We start from the raw sequence: 23,067 nt of genomic DNA, 5'->3' as shown, positions 1-23,067 counted from the left end.
GAACGATCGCGCGATTTGCCGAAATTTTGTGCTTTGTTTTGTTTTTCCCTTAGGACGGTTCGTAAGTAAATTGATGAATATATTTTATTACTTTTACAGCATATATTGTTATTGACAAACGCTCTATATTGTCGAATAGAGCTCCCTATTATTCACCTTTCCCACTAGCACAAATTTTCCTTCCCGAGACATCTACGAAGGTAGTATGGGTTCCCTGCATCTTCACTAGTAGATGTTGAACTAACATTCCTTCCCTTCCTTCCGTGATTGTAAGGACGTGGCCAGGTATACAACTGCTACTGTATAGGAAAAGGTACTAATCCCAAGTACCAATTTGCGACAATATACAGTAGATTGCTCAATTCAAGCTCTGTCTGTTGGGGGGGGGGCGGGTGTCGCGGGAGACTTCCCCTCATTTGAATGAAAGTGACAGGCAGGGAGTTTCTTTGCAGTTTATCACCTCAGAATGCAAGTTCGCATTGTTTTCTTTCGTTCTGAAGTCATAAACCACAGAGAGATCTGCTGCTTGTCACTTTTGTTTAAGGGAGGGGGGTCGACGGGGAGAGTCTTCTCTTGCGACATTCGCCCTTATTCCAGATGGAGCTTGAATTGAGCATTGTATAGCCACCCACGATTTGTACAATCACATATGCTATGCTATGCTATGCTATACGAATGATTTGAAGGGTATGCGATAACACACTTTTATCTAACGAAACGAAACGAAACGAAATATAAAATGTCCATGTTGATTCGAAACGGAACGAAACGAAATATAGATTTACTTTCGAGACTTCGAAACGATACGAAATCAAGGTCCATTTAATTCGAAATTTTACGGAACGAAACGAAATTTAATTTTTTTTTCCGCGGAATTTTTATTGAATTGGTTATATATTGATTTCATTTTTTCGAAGTTGAAAAAAGGTTTTGGGACCAATAGCGTTATAGTAACAGAAGAAGCAGGCTGTGATAAATCGCCGCGTTTCCGTTTATATATCACTAGCAGACCTATCGAACTTCGTCTTGCCCACAATGGATTAGTTAGCACAAACTTTTATTTTGTTTTCACAATATAAGTTTGAATGTTTGCTCTACGATACGTCAAAACTCCTAGAGCGGGAAGGAGTCTCGAACCATTATATAACCATTTCTTATCTTTAAAAAGCTCCTCATGCCGGATTTGGTTCCATTTGCTTGATTCGTTCTTGTTTAATTTCTATGTTTAATTTCTATGGGACCCTCCCTCCTTCTAAAGTGGGGAGGAGTCTCAACCTATCATAGAAACATTTCTTGTCATCAAAATCTCTCATATGCCACATTTGTTTCAATTTGTTTGATTAGTTCCTGACTTATGCAAATATTTGGGTTTCATTTGTATGGAAACCCCCTTTTCCAAATAGGGGAGGTCTTGAACCATCTTATGAGCCTTTCCTGGCCCGAGAAGCCTCTGTATACAAAATTTCAGGCCGATCGGCCGATCAATAGTTTCCGAATCTACCTATAAGAGTCAAACAGACAGAAATTATTTTGTATGTATATAGAAGAAGATACAACCACACCAGTATTTGTAACGCTTCAAAGAAATTCATCGTGGAGCGTGTGCTCCCGACTTTGATCTATTTTATATCAGTTCAGTTTTATATCAGTAAGGCTAGCCTGCATATACACTGCCATCAGTTGGAAAAATCATGGAAAATGATAGAATCGACTATTTTTATTACTTTTCTTGTCCATATTTGTGTACGAAGCACATCATGAATGTAGTTCAAAGATAAAAGCCTACTGTGCAGCGTTTTCGGAGAAGTTCAGTGAAAATCAATTCATAATTTGATTTCACATTCAAGCCATAGAACGGGGTCATACCAACCCCTCCGTTCAAAATATTAAGTAATGACTAAAAAATAATTGATAATAGCATACATTTACTCACTTGACAAATCCTCTGCAACTTTCTAAAATGCACAAAGATAACATTTTCTGATTGTATTTCAGAAATGTGATAGCAAAGTTTCCATGGCAGCATCAGCAGTTTGTCAGGTATAGAGAAATAATTTTGAGAAGTAATTAAAGAAATGTACCAAAAGGCAATTATTTTACTCCAAATTCATATACAATCTAAATTCTCCAAATTCTGATATACAATCAGTTCGCCGAACTGAGCTATTGTCTGTTTGCTCTTGTATATGTGTTTCTGCATATTCAACAATTATTGCAAAATTTTTCATCAACCGGTTTTCTGGCAACAAATTGCATTCGATAGGGACCAGATCTTTGTTGATCACTATTGAATTTGGATACGATCGGCCATCGCGTTCAAAAGTTATAGAGAAAATTGCGATTCGTATTGAAAATGTTGGTGTTATAGCTAAATATGAGAAAAGAATTTTTTTTTTTCTATATGGAAAAATTTAAATTTTATAGAGGAGTTGAGCAGCATATCGTACTAAGTAGCTCAATTTTTTTCAAACAACAATACTCAATCTACCTTCATATTGGGTGCTGTAAAAAGAGCCGCTTTTCTGCTCTCAAGCGAGTAGAGGGATACTTTGAAATCATTTCTCTTTCCATGCTGTATGAGGTCGCACAAATGTGCGAGACTCTACATGATTTTACGATGGTTTACATCTATTCCTGCTCCAATCAGCTGCTGAATCGCGTAAAAAATTCGAATGATTTTTAGTTGCATTCCTACTAATTTTCCACTTGAAATAGTGAAAATATTTGTTACAAATAATACACAACTCTAACCAAGTTAATTTTTTATTTTTTCCCCAAATAATAACAAAAAATCTCAATATAAGATCTAAAACGTTTGGCTCCGGTACAATAGAAAGCTTTGGCTTCAGTTTGACTACTAAATCGATTCTATTCGCACCACCCAGCCTTCATATATTGTACCGCATACGCGCGCGTGTAAAAAATCTATTCCTGCGCTTATTTTCAATCGCAACCAAAAATAAGAGCCAGTTAGTCGCCTAAGAAGTACATACCTTCAGAATAAAGCTACTTTGATATTTTTGAAAATCATAGGTAAAACACCCAGAAATCGCCTCACCCCAGTTTTCGCCCACCAATTTGGAAATATTCATTTCTCGACAACGAGTTAAAGTTCAACTTTTACTATAATTGATCGATAATTGTGTGGAAAAAATTAGAACTTTATTTGTTTCCAACAACTAGTTTTCGAGAAATGTAGATTTTTAAATTGGTGAGCGCAAACTGGGGTGAGGGCGATTTCTGGGTGTCTTTCCCTAATTTGGTAGGCACGTAGTTGATCTTGGCAGTGAATGCTTTGATAGCACGTGATATTTGTACTGCGGATAAATTTTGCTTATCTATCTATGAGACCCTTGGAAGATGATTACCATAATTGTAATTTTGTTGGTATACTACAGCGCTTTATGACATTTTTTCTATACTATAAGTTGACCCAGCAGGTGTTGCCCTGTATAGTATTCGAAAATGTGCGTTATGAACTACCCCTGTAAAAGATCCATACTAATCTTAAATTTAGTTGTTCATAATTTACTCAACCTCAATATTGATTTTTCCATGAAGAAATATTATATCATTTGACGCCTCAATGCCTCCTGAAGGATAAAATGTTATATTAGAAAATTAATAAATAGCGTTTAAAGCCAAACTGTAAAACTTAGAACCAAAGCTGAAGCGCCAGCTGACCAAACTCTTATTATGTAAAAAGATGATCAATAAATCTTAATGCATTCTACAACGCAACGAAGATAAAAAATTGTCTTTCGTGTTTCAAGCATCATGTATTTTGAGATGTGTGCCCTGAAAGCGTGGGGTAGATTTGAAGTTGAATTCTAGCGGGTTTCGCCTTAAAGTACGCTTTCAACTCAGTGCAAGAAACAGCTGCTATGGACAGTATGAGGTGAAGGCAAAACATACTTTTGTATATAAACAATAAAGAATGATCCATGAAAAAAGGAAAAAAGATTCATAAACAAAAATCTGATTGTTCCATAAAACACTGCCATAAATCCCTAGAATAGTGCGGAAACCTCCAATGTTTGAGTCCTGGTTTGAGTCCTAAACGGAGGTGGACAAATCGGCCTTTAAAAGGAAAGAAGCGCTAGAAAAAGACTTCGTATCTTATTACATTTACACTCTAAGCCTGACGTCTCAAATATTAAGCCCATATCCCAAAAATTGAGTTAAAGATACTTTTGGGATCTCCAGTAGCATTACGAGCAAAGGTGTAGGATTGTCAATCCGGGAATGGCGTGTTCAATTCTCGGTTCGGTCTAGGATGCTTTCGGGTTGGAAACATTTTCGACACATACTCATGCAATGGTGGGCATAGAAAAGCTTTCAATTGATAACTGAGGAAATGCTAATAGAATATTTTGTTGAAAATTAGGCCAGGTCCCATTTGGAATGTAGAGAAATCAAAGAAGAAGATACTTTTTGTTTTCTATCAAATATTTCAAACAAAACACTGAAGACATTTTATAGAAGAAAACTAAATATGTAATTGTCAACCCAGAATGGGATTATATAGTAGGCGTTAGTAGAAAAATTTGCATAACATAAAGTTTTGAAAACAGTTTTTTAGTTAATTCAGCGGCGCAGCCGAAAATTTTGATAATATAAAGTATGGTATAAGTTTAAATTTGTTTCGAAATTCCGCGAAATTCCGTAAAATTTCGTTAGAAGCTAGTTTTTTTCTAGCGAAATTTTTGGAATTTAACGAAACGAAACGAAATCAAGAAATCAGATTTCGCCATGCTTAAATACCGCGAAATTCCGCGGAATTTCGTTTCGAATCACCTAATACGAAATTTTTCGAAATACCGCATATGCTTAGATTTGATGTGTATGGGATGACTCTCATGGTGTTGGTGGGTTTCCTGTAGATTTCGAAGTCTAATGTTGCATTTGTTCCCTTGATAACCAGTAGATCCAAGAAAGGTAATTTACCTTCCTTTTCTTCCTCGTGGGTGAATTTGATGTCTTTATGCACGTTGTTTATCGCTTCCAAAATCCTGGGTAGATCTTTCCGGTTGATAATGCTGAAAATGTCGTGCACATATCTCCACCATTTCTCGGGTAGTACTCCTTGTTCCTCTAGGTTGTCCTCCAAATTCGCCATGAATAATTCGCACAAAAACAGTGATAGCGCATTTCCCATAGCTGCACCCTTCGTTTGTTTGTAGAAGCTTCTACGGAATGTAAATTAGTTCTCATTCATGCATAATCTTGCAAGCTTGAGATACATCTTTACTTTTCCTCGCCATGCTGTATCCGTCCGTTGTTCTAGTAGCCAATCCTCCAAAAGGTTCAGAGCATCCTTCACTGGAACGCTTGGGAACAATGCCGCTACGTCGAATGATACCATGATGTCCTCTTCTCCGATGTTTCCTGATTCCAATATCCTCTTGGTGAACTCCTGGGTGTTTACAACTGATCTGCTGGGGAACGGCTTCGGCATACTCTGGAACTCCTTGACTAACCACTTGGCCAAGTTTTGTGTAGGGGATCCCACTGATGAAACTATTTCTCGCATCTCTGTACCTGGCTTATGTATCTTTGGTAGTCCTTTGATCCATGGTAACACAGGGTTCGTCATTTTAACCCGGGCTTCTCCCATGATCGTCTTGCATTCCTTGAAATTACTGAAAGTACTGAATCCCTGGAGGAACATCCAAAAGAATTCCTGGATAAACTTCCGAAGGAAATCTTGAAGGAACTTGCGGAGGAACTCCTAAAGGATCTTCCGGATGAACATCCAGAGGAATTACTGGTAGAGTTTCCGAAGAAATTACTGCAAGATCTTTCAAAGGAATTCCGGGAAGATCTTCTGAGGGAACTTCCGATAGAATTCCTGGAGAAACTAGCGGAGGAATTCCTGGAGGAACTTCCGAAGGAATTTCTGCATTAACATTTAAATGAAGTCCAGGAAGAATTTGCGAAGGTAAACTTGGAGGAATTCCTGGAGGAACTTCCGAAGGAATTCTTGGAGGAACTTCCGGAGGGTTTCCTGGAGGAACTTCGGAAGGAAGTCCTGGAGGAACTTCCGAAGGACTTCCTGGAGTAACTTCCGAAGGAGTTCCTGGAGGAACCTTCTAAGGAATTCCTGGAGGAACCTTCTAAGAAATTCCTGGAGGAACTTTGAATGAATTCCTGGAGGAACTTTCGAAGGAATTCTTAGAGGAACTTCCGGAGGAATTCCTGGAGAAACTTCCGGAGGAATTCCTGGAGGAACTTCCGAAGGAATTCCTGGATAATCTTCCGAAGGAACTCCTGGAGGAACTTCCGAAGGAATTCCTGGAGGAACTTCCGAAGGAATTCTTGGAGGAACTTCCGAAGGAATTCCTGGAGGAACTTCCGAAGGAATTCCTGGAGGAACTTCCGAAGGAATTCCTGGAGGAACTTCCGAAGGAATTCCTGGAGGAACTTCCGAAGGAATTCCTGGAGAAACTTCCGAAGGAATTCCTGGAGGAACTTCCGAAGGAATTCTGGAGGAACTTCCGAAAGAATTCCTGGAGGAACTTCCGAAGGAATTCCTGGAGGAACTTCCGAAGGAATTCCTGGAGGAACTTCCGAAGGAATTCCTGGAGGAACTTCCGAAGGAATTCCTGGAGGAACTTCCGAAGGAATTCCTGGAGGAACTTCCGAAGGAATTCCTGGAGGAACTTCCGAAGGAATTCCTGGAGGAACTTCCGAAGGAATTCCTGGAGGAACTTCCGAAGGAATTCCTGGAGGAACTTCCGAAGGAATTCCTGGAGGAACTTCCGAAGGAATTCCTGGAGGAACTTCCGAAGGAATTCCTGGAGGAACTTCCGAAGGAATTCCTGGAGGAACTTCCGAAGGAATTCCTAGAGGAACTTCCGGAGGAATTCCTGGAGGAACTTCCGGAGGAATTCCTGGATGAACTTTCGGAGGAATTCCTGGAGGAACTTCCGGAGGAATTCCTGGAGGAACTTCCGGAGGAATTCCTGGAGGAATTTCCTGAGCGACTCCTGAAGGAATTTCCAGAGATTTTCTTTGAGGAACTACCGAGGGAATTCTTTTGCGGAACTTCGGGAGAAACCCTTCTGAGGAACTTCCGGAGGAATTCCTCGGAGGAACTTTCTCAGGAATTGTTCTGAGGAACTTTTAGAGGAATTTTTGTGAGGATCTCCCGAAGAAATTTTTGTGAGGATCCTGCGGAAAAAAAATTTTTGAGCAACACTCGAAGGGACTCCCGGAGGAATTTCTGGAAGAAATGCCGGAGGAATTCTTATAATGGTTTCCGGCCATTGGTATTAAAAGGGTTTCCAGTCGTGTTATCAAACCGGAAAATAGCCAACTTGAATTCGAAAATGGCGACAAATAGATTTCTGGCGTCCACTCGTCGATCCCATTCCGTCAATACCTATATTCTATAGGTTTCCAGTCGTTTTAACGAACTGGAATTCGGCCATCTTCAAATCCAAAATGGCGCCAAACATTGATTTTTGGCTTCTACTCATCGAGCTTATTCCGGCAATATCCATATTGCATGGGTTTCCGGTCGTTATAACAAACCGGGAGTCGGCCATCTTGTATTCTAAAATGGCGCCAAACATCGATTTCCGGCTTCTACTCATCGAATCCATTCCGGCAATACTCATATTGTATGCAGTTTTATACTCTGCAAAACAATCGTTCCCACATCCATAAAATTATTAAAAGTGTTTACCATTCTAAAAGGCTTAGAACATTTTCAGCTGGGTACCGCGTTAATTCGAAAATCCGTGTAAGAAAACCTCGCAAAAAAACGTGTAAAAAAAGACCTGGGTGTATAATATTTATTGAACCGTTTTTATTTTAATTGGCCGCGTCAAGCGACCGTTCCATACAATCACTGTGCCTCCGTTGAGATTTGATGGTACCGTCAACTGGGGGGAAGATGATCATTTGATTTGTCAGTCAAAAGTGCCAAATTTTTTTATGAAACGGTAGTCAACAATATTCTCCGTTAAAGTAATGTTACCGCTAGGTAGAAATCCGAGGTTTTCGATTATAATCATGAAAATGTATTTTGTGGAAGAAAGAGAGAGATAGTCATAAATGACGCTATTTTTGTTTCAAATATTGACTTCGAAAACTTCTTTACGTAGTAAATTCAACATTCAACTTCACCCCAAACCAGATTACTCAAAAAATGTGTGATTATTTAATTTATTTTAATAAATGCGAATGCATTTCAGAAAACTTAAGTTGTTGATTATTGCAACGTATAGCAGTACATGTTTTGAAAATATTTGTTTCGATTTAAAATGTAAACACACATTGTTATTGCATGTTTTGTCTTAAAAATGATCATCTTCCCCCCAGTTGACGGTACCAATCTACGATGGCGAATTGATACTTCCAGCAGCTTTGTGCCATAATATCCGAAAACCGATCCTAGCCGTCCTCAATCCGGCTCTAACTGAACTAAAACATTTTATTCCGAGCAAAATACTACTTAATTCTATTGTGGTACGAGCAACGTATATTTCCCGGCGGTCTGATTGTGTCGAAAAGGAATCAATACTCGCGCTTAGTTTCATAGGGGCGTAACTGTATTGATCGATTTCTCTTCATCGATTTTTTCTTCAGTTAATAACTCAACTGAATGCAAAGTCACAACCACGATTATTGCTTCTGGTGCAAGCTACAACTATCCTTTATCACCCGAGCCATAACACCTGAGGAAAACTGTTGAAATTCGCTACATTAATGAGAAGAAAATATCGATGAAGAGAAATCGATCAATGCAGTCACGCCCCTATGAAACTAAACGCGAGAATAGTATTGCTCATTGTGGAACATATGATCATCTTTCATATTCTTCCGATTGACCCTTGCGTGACCAACACTAATTGAAAGAAAAATTCAAAGTACATTAAACCGCATTATCCCAACATCCAATAAATAGGACGCAAACGTTTAGCGAAAGAACGTTTACACTCCTGGCGATAATGGGTTAACACATGCTTTCAAACAAAACACGCAAAACACACATTTTCCAAGATCGGTTTCCAATACCGAGCAATCCCACGCATTTGAAATCAATACAAATTGTAACGTAAACACGTCGAACCATACCATCCGACTTAAATCAGTTTGAATATCTGCTTGACCCATTAGTATTCAACAAGATTAACCCTAATTCGGGCCCCTCGGCAAACAATTCAATTAGCAACTTTTCCATCACATTCACCATCGACAAAACAAACCAGTACAGTGTGCGTTGAACCTTCCGGCGAGCTTGCCACCGTACCTCCTCCGTATGCATCAATTTTCCTGAACGAGTCGATTGAATATTAGAAAACACTCCATTCTAGGCAGTCTCTTCTCTATCCTTTTGAGAGTGCGAAGGATCGATGGGGCGATGGGTATTAGGGCACACTATGATTTGCATAATTTGAACTGGGAGAGCTTTCCGAACAGAACAGTCATCATCGGGAGTTCCGACCCTTTCATGGAGATGGATATGTGAGTCATGTGTGGCACGTTCGTATCCGAACCGAACTTCGTCAGCTGGTGTAGCCGATCAGCTGCTTCATCAAGGAAAGGGTCACCAGGATGGCGTTTGTACGCTGCATATCAATTCGAAGTCGGAAATAACGTAACGTAATTTTCCATTATGAAGATTTTTTTTATACAAATTCAAAAGATTTTCCATTGATGTTAAAAACATAGTTGGAAGAGTACCACGATGGCAGTCAATATGGCACCGGACATTCCACGGGTCAACCCCATACCTCCCGCACTCCTCTCCCACCAACATTCGAATGCATCGAACAGTACCGAACAAAAGTTTGATATTCAAATTACTAACTTGCTCACAGCATATTTATTTAGGGTAAAAGTTCCGATAGTCGTGGGTGTTCCTATAGTTGCGGTAGTGCTGTTTTCACACAATCTACGTATTTTACGCAGCAACCCGAGCAACACACATGTTGTAAATCAGTTTATGATACTCATGTATGACCAAATTTGGTCATATATGAGTTATTGCAACCAAATTGACGTGAATTGTGCTGCTAGGGAACCCATATAGTCTATCAATTTGTTGACCTGTCATTACACGAAATACAGGAAAAGAGGTTGAGAATTGCATCAAAATTGGTAAAGTATCACTAAAATACCATTTCCTTTTCTCTGTTGCGGTAGTGTTCCTATAGTTTCGAGTCCCATATGAAAACAATGGAATTCGCAACTATAGGAACACGAATTAAAAAATACCGCAACTATTGGAACACTGCACCAATAATTGGAGGTATCATTTTAGGTAACAATGATGGATGCTGCTGCAATCAGGACCCCTTTCGGATCAAATGTAATTAATAATCTTCCATGTGCACCCTTGAGGTAAGTGAAATGAAGTATAGGCTTGGTGCGAACCAACAAATAGTGGTGGAACGTGCTTAGTTCCTCCACTATTGGGTCTTTTACCCTACTTCCCGTGATAATGAACATGTTTCTTCAAAGAGTCCTATGCATTTCTTCTCGAATTATAGCATAAATCAGCATGTTCCGCATACTGCGAACGCGCCTTAATCAATAACGTGCCCCCATCGAGTAGGACTGCCACTGGGGGGAAATTATTTAGCTAGCGAAGATGAAAAATAATAAGGATGGAATGCAATGATGAGTATCGATTATTATTGTTTACAAATCAAGATGTTTCCGATTATTACATACTCTGTGTCGTTATCGGTAGAAATATTTTGGAAAAGTAACTTATAGAACTATTATATACACAGTAAAAAATAAAAAGTAATATCACATCAGATTTGATGCACACCATCGCCGTCGTAAATATAATGTGTTCTTCGTTGGCATTACATCCCCCACTGGGACATTGCCGCCTCGCAGCTTAGTGTTCATTAAGCACTTCCACAGTTATTAACTGCGAGGTTTCTAAGCCAAGTTACCATTTCTGCATTCGTATATCATGAGGCTAACACGATGATACTTTTATGCCCAGGGAAGTCGAGACAATTTCCAATCCGAAAATTGTCTAGACCGGCACCGGGAATCGAACCCAGCCACCCTCAGCATGGTCTTGCTTTGTAGCCGCGCATCTTACCGCACGGCTAAGGAGGGCCCCACCATATAATGTGTTATTACATCTGAATGACGTAACAAAAAGTTGACGTAATTGATGTTTCATTTTCAAATCAGAGCAATGTAATTCATTTTCGACGTAATATTTTTGATGTAACTGGGAGGAAAAACGACGTAAAAACCGGTCAGGGTGAATCCCGCTTTCAGCAGCGGGGTTAGGGGTATTCGGATTTTTTCTTTTATGCTCAAAAACACTTTTTCAGATGAAACAAATTCAAATTTTATATAATAATAACGCATTTTATTGTTACAAATACTTATACCTCAAATTTAAAATTTTGAATTTTGAGTTTCTAATTTTCAATTTTTATTTTTATTTTTTATTGAACATTTAAAATTTTAATGTTTAATTTTTATTTTCAATTTTCCAATTTTTTTATTTTTAATTTCTAATTTTTTAATTTTCTAATTTTTAATTTTTTTTTAGTTTTTAATTTTTAATTTTTAATTCTCAATCTTTAATTTTCAATCTTTAAATTTTTAATTTTTTAATTTTTTATTTTTAATAGGCTTTGGCAGGTTTTGTTCTATTATTGTTCTATTATGACTGATTATGCTCAAATTTGGCCTAAACATTCTTGCATAACAAAGAATATTGTGGCCAAATTTCATAAAATTTGGTCGACAAAAACCCCCTGACAATAATGGAACAAAACCTGCCAAAGCCGTCTTTCCTCCTATTTAATTTTTATTTTTTTTTTAAATTAAAAAATATGAAGGAATAATTTTTGGCTGTTACGCCCTTTTTAAATGTTGTTTTACCTAAGTATTTATGTATTCATTTATGAATTGGAATTCCTCCATCAATTCCTCCGGAAGATCCTCTAGCAATTCCTTCACAATTTAATCCAGCAATTCCCTCAGAAGTTCCTCCAGGAATTTTCAGGGAGCTTCTTCTGGAACTTTTCCGAAAGTCTCTCCAGGAATTCCTGCGGAAGCTGCTGCAAGAGTTCCTGCGCAAGTTCCTCCTGAAACTCCTGCGGAAGTTCCTTCAGAAATTCTTCAGGAAGTTCCACCAGGAATTCCTTCGGAAATTTTTCCAAGAATTCCTTCGAAAGTTCCTCCAGGAATTCCTTCGGAATTTCCTTCAGAAATTCTTTAGGAAGTTCAATTAGGAATTCCTTCGGAAGTTCCTCCAGGAATCAATCCCTTGGGAAGATCCTTTAGGAATTTCCCCAGAATTTTCTCCAAGAATTCCTCCGGAAATTCCTCCAAGAGTTCCTGTGGAAGTTACTCTGAGAATTCCGTCGGAAGTTCCTCCATAAATTCCTGCGGAAGTCCCTTCAGAAATTCCTGCAGAAGTTCCTCCAATAATTCCACCAGAAGTTCCTCCAAGAATTCCACCGGTAGTTCCTTAAGGAATTCCTCTGGTAGTTCCTCCAGAAATAAATCCAGTAGTTCCTCCGGTAGTTTCTCCAGGGATTTCTTCGGAAGTTCTTCCAGGAATTTCACTGAAGGCTCCTCCAGGGGTTCCTGCGAAAGTTCCTCCAGGAATTCCTCCGAAAGTTCCTCCCAAAGTTCCTCCAGGAATTCCTCCGGAAGTACCTCCAAGAGTTCCTGCGGAAGTTCCTCCAGCGATTCCTGCGAAAGTACCTCCAGGAGTTCCTCCAGGAGTTCCTCCAGGAGTTCCTCCAGGAGTTCCTCCGGTAGTTCCTCCAGGAATTTCTCCAGTAGCTCGTCCAGGAATTCCTACGGAAGTTCCTTCAGAAATTCCTGTGGAATCTCTCCGGAAAATGTAAGTTCCTTTAGGAATTCTTCCGGAAGTTCCTATAGGAATTCTTTCTCAAGATCCTCCAGAAATTCTTTCGGAAGTTCCTACAGTTCCTGGAGAAACTTCCGGAGGAATTCCAGGAGGAAATTCTGGAGGAATTCCTGGAGGAAATTCTGAAGGAACTACTGGAGGAATTCCTAGAGGAACTTCCGGAGGAATTCCTTGAGGATCTTCCGGAAGAATTGCTAGAGGAACTTCCGGAGGAATTCCTTGAGGAACTTCCGGAGGAATTCCTAGAGGAACTTCCGGAGGAATTCCTGGAGGAACTTCCGGAGGAATTCCTAGAGGAACTTCCGGGGGAATTCCTAGAGGAACTTCAAGAGGAATTCCTAGAGGAACTTCCGGAGGAATTCCTAGAGGAACTTCCGGAGGAATTCCTAGAGGAACTTCCGGAGGAATTCCTAGAGGAACTTCCGGAGGAATTCCTAGAGGAACTTCCGGAGGAATTCCTAGAGGAACTTCCGGAGGAATTCCTAGAGGAACTTCCGGAGGAATTCCTAGAGGAACTTCCGGAGGAATTCCTAGAGGAACTTCCGGAGGAATTCCTAGAGGAACTTCCGGAGGAATTCCTAGAGGAACTTCCGGAGGAATTCCTAGAGGAACTTCCGGAGGAATTCCTAGAGGAACTTCCGGAAGAATTCCTTGAGGAACTTCCGGAGGAATTCCTAAAGGAACTGCCGGAGGAATTCCTGGAGGAATTTCCGGAGGAATTCCTGGAGGAACTTCCGGAGGAATTCCTGGAGGAACTTCCGGAGAAATTCCTGGAGGAACTTCTGGAGGAATTCCTGGAGGAACTTCCGGAGGAATTCCTGGAGGAACTTCCGGAGGAATTCCTGGAGGAACTTCCGGAGGAATTCCTGGAGGAACTTCCGAAGGAATTCCTGGAGGAACTTCCGGAGGAATTCCTGGAGGAACTTCCGGAGGAATTCCTGGAGGAACTTCCGGAGGAATTCCTGGAGGAACTTCCGGAGGAATTCCTGGAGGAACTCTCGGAGGAATTCCTGGAGGAACTTCCGGAGGAATTCCTGGAGGAACTTCCGGAGGAATTCCTGGAGGAACTTCCGGAAGAATTTCTAAAGGAATTTTCTTAGAATTCCTGGAGGAACTTCCGGAGGAATTCCTGGAGGAACTTCCGGAGGAATTTCTGGAGGAACTTCCGGAGGAATTCCTGGAGGAACTTCCGGAGGAATTCCTGGAGGAACTTCCGGAGGAATTCCTGGAGGAACTTCCGGAGGAATTCCTGGAGGAACTTCCGGAGGAATTCCTGGAGGAACTTCCGGAGGAATTCCTGGAGGAACTTCCGGAGGAATTCCTGGAGGAACTTCCGGAGGAATTCCTGGAGGAACTTCCGGAGGAATTCCTGGAGGAACTTCCGGAGGAATTTCTGAAGGAACTTCCGGAGGAATTCCTGGAGGAACTTCCGGAGGAATTCCTGGAGGAACTTCCGGAGGAATTCCTGGAGGAACTTCCGGAGGAATTCCTGGAGGAACTTCCGGAGGAATTCCTGGAGGAACTTCCGGAGGAATTCCTGGAGGAACTTCCGGAGGAATTCCTGGAGGAACTTCCGGAGGAATTCCTGGAGGAACTTCCGGAGGAATTCCTGGAGGAACTTTCGGAGGAACTTCCGGAGGAACTTCCGGAGGAATTCCTGGAGGAACTTCCGGAGGAATTCCTGGAGGAACTTCCGGAGGAATTCCTGGAGGAACTTCCGGAGGAATTCCTGGAGGAACTTCCGGAGGAATTCCTGGAGGAACTTCCGGAGGAATTCCTGGAGGAACTTCCGGAGGAATTCCTGGAGGAACTTCCGGAGGAATTCCTGGAGGAACTTCCGGAGGAATTCCTGGAGGAACTTCCGGAGGAATTCCTGGAGGAACTTCCGGAGGAATTCCTAGAGGAACTCCCGGAGGAATTCCTAGAGGAACTTCCGGAGGAATTCCTGGAGGAACTTCCGGAGGAATTCCTAGAGGAACTTCCGGGGGAATTCCTAGAGGAACTTCAAGAGGAATTCCTAGAGGAACTTCCGGAGGAATTCCTAGAGGAACTTCCGGAGGAATTCCTAGAGGAACTTCCGGAGGAATTCCTAGAGGAACTTCCGGAGGAATTCCTAGAGGAACTTCCGGAGGAATTCCTAGAGGAACTTCCGGAGGAATTCCTTGAGGAACTTCCGGAGGAATTCCTAAAGGAACTGCCGGAGGAATTCCTGGAGGAACTTCCGGAGGAATTCCTAGAGGAACTTCCGGAGGAATTCCTAGAGGAACTTCCGGAGGAATTCCTAGAGGAACTTCCGGAGGAATTCCTAGAGGAACTTCCGGAGGAATTCCTAGAGGAACTTCCGGAGGAATTCCTAGAGGAACTTCCGGAGGAATTCCTAGAGGAACTTCCGGAGGAATTCCTAGAGGAACTTCCGGAGGAATTCCTAGAGGAACTTCCGGAGGAATTCCTAGAGGAACTTCCGGAGGAATTCCTAGAGGAACTTCCGGAGGAATTCCTAGAGGAACTTCCGGAGGAATTCCTAGAGGAACTTCCGGAGGAATTCCTAGAGGAACTTCCGGAGGAATTCCTTGAGGAACTTCCGGAGGAATTCCTAAAGGAACTGCCGGAGGAATTCCTGGAGGAACTTCCGGAGGAATTCCTAGAGGAACTTCCGGAGGAATTCCTAGAGGAACTTCCGGAGGAATTCCTAGAGGAACTTCCGGAGGAATTCCTAGAGGAACTTCCGGAGGAATTCCTAGAGGAACTTCCGGAGGAATTCCTAGAGGAACTTCCGGAGGAATTCCTAGAGGAACTTCCGGAGGAATTCCTAGAGGAACTTCCGGAGGAATTCCTAGAGGAACTTCCGGAGGAATTCCTAGAGGAACTTCCGGAGGAATTCCTAGAGGAACTTCCGGAGGAATTCCTAGAGGAACTTCCGGAGGAATTCCTAGAGGAACTTCCGGAGGAATTCCTAGAGGAACTTCCGGAGGAATTCCTAGAGGAACTTCCGGAGGAATTCCTAGAGGAACTTCCGGAGGAATTCCTAGAGGAACTTCCGGAGGAATTCCTAGAGGAACTTCCGGAGGAATTCCTAGAGGAACTTCCGGAAGAATTCCTTGAGGAACTTCCGGAGGAATTCCTAAAGGAACTGCCGGAGGAATTCCTGGAGGAACTTCCGGAGGAATTCCTGGAGGAACTTCCGGAGGAATTCCTGGAGGAACTTCCGGAGGAATTCCTGGAGGAACTTCCGGAGGAATTCCTGGAGGAACTTCCGGAGGAATTCCTGTAGGAACTTCCGTAGGAATTCCTGGAGGAACTTCCGGAGGAATTCCTGGAGGAACTTCCGGAGGAATTCCTGGAGGAACTTCCGGAGGAATTCCTGGAGGAACTTCCGGAGGAATTCCTGGAGGAACTTCCGGAGGAATTCCTGGAGGAACTTCCGGAGGAATTCCTGGAGGAACTTCCGGAGGAATTCCTGGAGGAACTTCCGGAGGAATTCCTGGAGGAACTTCCGGAGGAATTCCTGGAGGAACTTCCGGAGGAATTCCTGGAGGAACTTCCGGAGGAATTCCTGGAGGAACTTCCGGAGGAATTCCTGGAGGAACTTCCGGAGGAATTCCTGGAGGAACTTCCGGAGGAATTCCTGGAGGAACTTCCGGAGGAATTCCTGGAGGAACTGTCCGAGGAATTCCTGGAGGAACTTCCGGAGGAATTCCTGGAGGAACTTCCGGAGGAATTCCTGGAGGAACTTCCGGAGGAATTCCTGGAGGAACTTCCGGAGGAATTCCTGGAGGAACTTCCGGAGGAATTCCTGGAGGAACTTCCGGAGGAATTCCTGGAGGAACTTCCGGAGGAATTCCTGGAGGAACTTCCGGAGGAATTCCTGGAGGAACTTCCGGAGGAATTCCTGGAGGAACTTCCGGAGGAATTCCTGGAGGAACTTCCGGAGGAATTCCTGCAGGAACTTCCTGAGGAATTCCTGGAGGAACTTCCTGAGGAATTCCTGAAGGAACTTCCGGAGGAATTCCTGGAGGAACTTCCGGAGGAATTCCTGGAGGAACTTCCGGAGGAATTCCTGGAGGAACTTCCGGAGGAATTCCTGGAGGAACTTCCGGAGGAATTCCTGGAGGAACTTCCGGAGGAATTCCTGGAGGAACTTCCGGAGGAATTCCTGGAGGAACTTCCGGAGGAATTCCTGGAGGAACTTCCGGAGGAATTCCTGGAGGAACTTCCGGAGGAATTCCTGGAGGAACTTCCGGAGGAATTCCTGGAGGAACTTCCGGAGGAATTCCTGGAGGAACTTCCGGAGAAATTCCTGGAGGAACTTCCGGAGGAATTCCTGGAGCAACTTCCGGAGGAATTCGCTCTAAAATATGGGGCAACCGACGCTGGTCACATCAACTCCGCGGCAGAATCTGATTTCTTCTCAGCAACAGTATCTGCATCAGAGGTGCAGCGATCCAGTACCGTTGAACAGTGGCCATCTAGCGGCGAGACAGACGGTGAAGGATCTGCCCAAGTTTGGCGGCGACCCGGAAGATTGGCCACGATTCATTGCAGCGTACGAGCGGACTACCAACATGTGTGCTTTCCGGAACGACGAGTTACTCGATCGATTGGAGCGGTGTTTACACGATAAGGCGCTCAGCACCGTCAAGAGCCTTCTATTGCATCCCGATAACGTTCCGGTCATTATGCATCAACTAAAGACTCTCTTCGGCAATCCGGAGTCAATAGTAGAAACCATGATCCAAAGAATTCGCATGATGCCGCCACCGAAAGCAGAGAAAATGGAGACCATTATCGACTTTGGCGTTGCGGTACAGAAACTTTGTGCCACCATGCAAGTGTGCCAGCTGGATGAACGTCTGTACAACTTCGCCCTACTACAGGAGTTTGCGGACAGCCTACCGTCGGCACTGAAGTTGAAGTGGGCCTTTCATCGGAAGGAGATAAGGGCCGTTACGTTACTGGACTTCAACGACTGGCTTGGAGAGATGACGGATGCTTTGTGCCAAGTGATTCGACCTACTGTTTGGGCAAAAGCGCAACGATCCGAATTTAAATCAGAAAGGAAAGTCCGAAAAGATGAAGCTTTCATTCACGCACATTCAACGTACATGCCGGACAAGGCCGACCGCACATGTTGCCCTGCTTGTGGAAAGGAGTACATTTCTCTTGATAAATGCAGCAGATTCTACGATATGTCGCCGAATGCAAGATGGGCTTTGGTGAATGACAACAAGATTTGCCGAAAGTGTATGACCAAGCACTTCAGAACCTGTGAGCGGAAGGTTCCGTGCAATCAGAACGGGTGTAGTTTTCTGCATCACCGGCTGTTGCATAATGACAGCAAGCACAGCAACCCGTCGACAGGCCAATCGACACAGGTCGCCTCAATCAATGCCCATCGCTGCTTGCTTGGAAGAGTTTTGTTGAAGTACGTTAGGGTGACGGTGCACGCAGAGGCGTAGCGTCGACTCCCAGCGCCCTTGCCGAAACCGTCATTGGGCGCCCCTTACTTTCATGCATGTACAAAACAAATAGCATGATAAAAGCTAGGATATTTTCAAAATCAACCTTTTTTACGTGGTAGATTTAATAAATCTTCGTTTTATGAATTCCTTAAGCCTCTATAGTCTGCATATGTTTCAATAGGTGTAAGGATTATTAAAAAGGCCAGAACATTTCTAAAAATCCCTTTATATAATAATAAACCTACGTAAATAAAAAAAACATGATCTAGTAGTGAGTGGTAACTGACTAAAAAGCCAAACATCCTTGTTGTGAATTCACGCACTCACTAGAGGATCTATCTAGGCCAAATACTGGACTTGGTTGGGAATTTTTCGACTGGATAAGATGTAATACTCGGAAGTTGGCTTTCTAAGTCTGAAGAACCAGAATGATGATTATTTTTACTTGCCCGACATTTCGGCCGATGGGTTGTGGTCTTTTTCAAGGTCAAATATAGTCTATCGTCTAAAGTAAATAATTGTAAACCATATTCACTCAGTGGTGGAGAGGATGCTTTTTGTATTTTTTTTGGAAAAGTGATTTTATGATTGGTTTTGTTTGCTAACATCCAACAACTGCAACGTGGTGCAAGTTAAACAGACTTGTCCTGATTCTTGTCCAACTCCCGAGTAAAACTACTGGTCTTTGAATGAAATTCAACTTTGGAGAGAGTTGGTAGAAGGTAGGAATAGCGATTGGACCAAGTCGTATCAAAACAAACTCCGGACTCATTCGGATCAAGATTTACCAATTCGTAGAGTGGGTCTATCAGTAGTTGGTGGCATTGGTTGAAATGGTTAGGCCAATAAATTTCAACTTCGAAGAAGATCAGTTGCCATCATCGTTTGATGCAGATTCTCGTATTCGTGTTCCTTTCAATTATTCGCATCCTTTTTCATCAGGCGAATGATAAAAAAAATAGTGGAACCGACGTTCTGATACCTGTATCAGTTCTTGACGGGAAGGAGCCTTTCGGAAATTGATCAAACGGTTGATTACGGATGTAATTCCCGAGAATATCGTACGTTAAAAGCTAGAATCTTAAATACTTTGAGACTGTAAATTTGAGAATATAATATACCAAGGCTTTTTACACGGTTTGATTTTAGCTGATTGAGACCCTCAGCATCAATAAAACAATGAGTTAACCTCACCAAAAAATTCACAAAAATCGAAAAAAATTCAAGTGGTATCCAACCGCGTGAAGGTAACCTTGATAAGATTTGTCATCATTTCCCATAGTGCAATTCTGGATTTCGGCGCCCCACTAAGGCCTGACGCCCTTGGCTGGGGCCAACCTGGCCAACCACACGCTACGGCGCTGACCCTACTAATATTCTTTGTTTTTTATAAATACGACACCAATACTACTACAGTATGTGACAGTTTTTATTGTACCAATACTTTCAAAGCTTTGTTTTGGTACTCAACCCACCTTCACCTTAAAAAGAGAAAAAAAAATTGAAACACTGTGTTCTTCTCATGGGATGCACTACTGGAAGGTTAGTTTCTTATGGGAAAGCGAAAAAAAAACTTTCGAAAAATCGATAGAATTTTTCGTGGACATTCAGAATATTTTCTGTTCTTTCAGAAATTCGAAGGAATTTCTCATGAAAGATTCTTCTGGGAAAAATAAGAGAAAACTCTGATATAATAAAATAAAAATAAACAGAAGAGTTTTCGACGATATGGATGAAATTGCCATAGAAGATTTGTGCTACGCTGATTCAATCTTTCAAAAATGTTGCATTTTTGCAAACAACAACTACCGTCTCCGATTATTTTCGACCCCGCGTACACTTCTTCGTAGTAATCCATCTAGTTTTGTCAATTTTATCTTAAACTTAATCAAGAACTTGCGCCCATCTCGATGGCTGATATCAATCAGGACAGGGATTTAAAACGAAACATGAGTTCACATGCTTTTAATATCAGTTTGAATTTGAAATATTCTGATTACATGTGTACTATTAGATTACATGATAAATTACATTGAATTCATGGGAAGATAAATCCCTTTAGTTTTTTTTTTTCACTACTGTTGCTTTTTGTTACAACCATCTTCATAAATTAAAAATATCACATGACAAGCACAATGAAACGCCGTGTTCTGGAAGTCAATAAAAGATGCCACCATTGCCCAACGCTCTAGCGAAAATGCAGAACGAGCCCCATGAATTATAAATCAAGTCCTGCTTTTATGCGAAAAGCATTATCCATTCATCCAGTAGAAATTTATTCCATTACTCGGAGGTTGCTACTACTCCGAGCAAATGAATTTCGGCTCGCGCCGAAAGAAAAATGGGCCCCATGAGAAATTAATAAAACGGCATCCAGTGGCACTGGAGAAAAATGAGAAAGTCATAACTGAGATTTGTAATGGTTTTAGCACGTTTTGGGCATACCGAAATGAAAAAGAAGGAAGGGGACGACGTGCCATCAAAAGAGGATTCCGCGAAAGTGAAAGCTCAGTTGTTTGAAATATGTGATAGCAGCAGAGGAGCAATGAAACACGCTGCGATTTGACAATGTTAACTGGAATGAATTATACCTTGAGCAGCTGTTTTTAAGTGAAATGCGAGATTTTCTCAAATAATTTATAAATAATGTGTGGCGTAGTATGTACATCGCTTGGTAATAAACGTCTGTTCAAATCTTACATGTAAGTTCCTATCCTATTCCTAAAATCGTGAAGCTCTTCGAAGACAATCTTCAGAAACGCTATAGTCGTCTTTCTAAAAAATCGGAGTCATATTCAATGCTCAAAGATTTCTATTGCATATCCTACAAAGATCAAATAGTAATAATTTTGTCTGTGGAAACGATTCGTTTTTGTCAAAATCCCAAACAAATAATCATCTTTATCATTTCAATCATCACAAGTAGACCCCCGAATGCATAATTACGATGAATTCGAACCGTTTGGTCAGCTTGTTACAAAGACTAACGTTGCCGACTCGTTCGCCCCAGAACGGAAATAGGAAGTGTAATACTTTCGGGAAACCGTGCGCTCATACAAAGCTGCTGGTAGGCTGATGATTTCCCCACTGATCAATTTGTGCATTTTCCCGGCTTTTCGTTCGCAATTCACTCGATGACGTTCGTTGCGGTTGGCATTGTTCCGGTTGGTAATATTTCGGTTCTGCTGATGCCGCGGCCTGGTCTTCGGTCAGTCAGCGGCGACTGAAATATTGATTGGGCGTTGTAAAGGGGAAGTTCGGCTTTTTGACAGCGGTAAAACTTACATCCATAATTAAAATGTTCAACGGACTCATTACACAAGAGGGGTTTCCGGTGTGGCCCAACCAACGCCAGATGGAAAGGCTGTGAAGCAAACGATGGCGATTCTTTTGTGCATGAAGCTATGAGAACGAATGGATTGCAATCGATTTGGTATTGCTGTTCGGTTGAGGCTTTGGTCATCGAGAGATTTCGATGTTAATTATTTTGCAAACCGCTATGGAATGGAAAAAAGTAATATGTGGGATGCAACCAAGACACGACCGCAGATTTATTGTAAAATTTTGTACAAAAACCATAAGCAAGTACCTGTTCAATTTCCGGATACAGAACCTGAATTAAGTGAAGAAGCCTGTTGTGCAGCTGATGCTCCAGTTTGACCAATGAGTCTGCTAGAGGAATCCGGTTATTGGAAAGTTGGATGGCTTGGAAAATTTTGCATTCGGTGTGCATTTATCCGACGGACAGGCAAAGCAGTTCAAGCTATATTTGAAATAAGGGCGCATGTTGCAAGAGAGGATTCCGTTCACCGATTTCTCTTTTTTAAATAAGGGAAAGGGTCATTTGGTCCAAAGCCATTTGGCCGAATGCCACTAGGCCGAAAGTCATTCGGCTGAATAGGTCATTTGGCCGAAAGGGCAATTTGGACGAAAGAGTCGTTTGACCGAAATGGTCATACGGCCGAAAGGGTCTTCTGGCCGAAAGACTCATTTGGCCAAAAAAGACATTTGGCCGAATAGTCATATGAATAGTGAAAAATTAGGATTCAGAAGGAAGACGTCTCAATTCTCGTTCCTCATTTCTCACTTCTCACTGTAAAAAAGCTAGGAGCGCGAAGTGAGTAGTGAGACATCTTACTACTCACTAAGCGCTTCTCACTTTTTACAGTGAGAAGAGATAAATTAGGAATGAGAAGTGATACATCTCACCGGCCGAAAGGGTCGTTTTATCGAAATGGCCATGTGGCCGAAAGGGTCGTTTGACCGTAAGGGTCATTTGGCCGAAAGAGTCATTTGGCCGAAACGGTCATTTGGCCGAAAGGGTCATTAGGAGGGCCATTTGGCCGAATAAGACATTTGGCCGAATAGTCTTTTGAATAGTTAAAAATTAGAAGTCAGAAGGCAGACGTCTCAATTTTCGTTCCTCATTTCTTACTTCTCACTGTAAAAAAGCGAGAAGTGCGAAATGAAAAGTGAGACGTCTTTCTACTCACTAAGCGCTTCTCACTTTTTACAGCGAGAAGTGATAAATGAGGAGTGGGAAGTGAGACGTCTCATTTCTCACTCCTTATTTCTTACTTTTCAAATGAACTATTCGGCCAAATGTCCTATTCGGCCAAATGACCCTTTCGGCCTAATGACCCTTTCGACCAAACGACCCTTTCGGCCAAATGACCGTTTCGGCCAAATGACTCTTTCGGCTTAATGACCCTTTCGGCTAAAAAAAACCCTTCC

This window comes from Armigeres subalbatus, chromosome 1 (assembly GCF_024139115.2).
Source record: "Armigeres subalbatus isolate Guangzhou_Male chromosome 1, GZ_Asu_2, whole genome shotgun sequence".
NCBI lineage: Eukaryota > Metazoa > Arthropoda > Insecta > Diptera > Culicidae > Armigeres > Armigeres subalbatus.
This window is presented reverse-complemented; position numbering follows the sequence as displayed.